Source organism: Nanorana parkeri, unplaced genomic scaffold (assembly GCF_000935625.1).
Source record: "Nanorana parkeri isolate BGI_ZX_2015 unplaced genomic scaffold, ASM93562v1 scaffold1226, whole genome shotgun sequence".
NCBI classification, from domain to species: Eukaryota; Metazoa; Chordata; class Amphibia; order Anura; family Dicroglossidae; genus Nanorana; species Nanorana parkeri.
In genome coordinates this window covers 51,814-53,436 of record NW_017307494.1, presented here as the reverse complement: position 1 = coordinate 53,436, position 1,623 = coordinate 51,814, and positions in this window count along the sequence as shown.

Sequence of the window (1,623 nt, the reverse complement as noted above, 5' to 3'; positions counted from 1 at the left end):
CCCCCTTCAACACTCCTTTAAATATACCCCAAAACTCATGCAGTGGATGGTACAGCCTTCTAGACCTACTGCATTTGCAATCCTACATAGGTCCTCTTTAAAAGAAGTGACTCTTAACACGTCATCGGTTCACCATATGCATGTTATTGACCTACGATTTACCACACATTGAATTTTGCATCACTGGTAGGATTTTTTTACACATTCGCATTGTTTCACAAGGTTTATATTTTGCTTCCAGAATATATAGAGATGGACATGCATTTAACATATAAGGGACTTTTATTACTGGTTGCTATGTCTTTGTACTGTACAAATAAAGTTTTATATATTTTTGTATATGGTGGCTAATCAATGTTCTTTTTGCTATGTTGTAGAAATGTAATTCTAAAAGGAGGGAATGTTTTGGTATACTTTCAGGCAGGACTGTGTCCTTATATCGCATAAATCTATGATAGGCTAACCTCATTTTCATGCCTCGCTGTGACTGAAGTTACAGGAGGGCGGAGCTCAGAACCAGGAAACACTTGGCTTACTTTTCTGCAAGATCAGAGTCGGTGTCATTCAGGTGAGGGGGTACTGGCCACTATACAGACTTTGCTAGCAGTGTACCCTGTACAGAAGACTGATGGCAAGATAGGAACTTAGAGTCATATCGCACGTAAATTGTGTCCATGAGTCAGTTTAAAGTGCATGTAAAGGTGAAAAAATGTAAAAATCGCTGGGAGGTATAGAATTTTGGCAAGCCTTGTTGGACATCCTAGCCAGCCCGATGACATGACTTTTCTCTACTGCAGCTGAGCAATACGGCCTGGCCATCTCCCAGCCTCCATGCTTGTGATTGGATAGTGAGGAGGCAGCGGCATTTGGATGAGGCCATCTCTCCTTTCAGCATGTTACTTGCCAGCACATGTACACTGCAGCTTTCCTGATTGGCTCCAATTGCTGCCTCTCCCTCTCCGAGTGCTACTGTGCAGGGGATTCAAAGAGGCCGATTCCATGTCAAATTCAGGTACTTTGTCCAGTTACCATTCAAAATACATGTTACGAATTTTAAGAAATGCATTAATTTGTGTTCTTTATATGTGCCGGTAGAAAATGAGGATCACCAGCATTGATGTGCTGAGTGCTGGTGATCCTCATTTTCTACTGATTGAGGTACACGGTGCCATCCGTGATCATCACTACTAGCACCTTCATTATTTGTGATCCTGGATGCTGCAAGGAGTGCATGGGGACATATCGATATACCACCTTATATCTGCCTGAAGTTCAGGTTATACACCCCATGCTCCCAAGAAAATCCAGTACTGCCTGCTCACATGTTGACGGCTTCTGTTCAATTTAATATCCAGGCACCCCTCTCCTATAGGCGGTACTCTTCAGGTCAGGGGTGTCCCTACCAGTGGCGGCCCGAGATAGGGCCGCTCCCACCCGCGGTACCGTACCAGGAGTACATCCTCGCACACGGCCGGGACATACAGCTGTCAAGCTGTCACAGAGTTAACTGCGGTTCAGTGTAAAAAACCGGCACAGTACAAGTACTATGCCGTTTTTTTACACTGAACCGCAGTTAACTCTGTGACAGCTTGACAGCTGTATGTCCCGGCCGTGTGCGAGGAT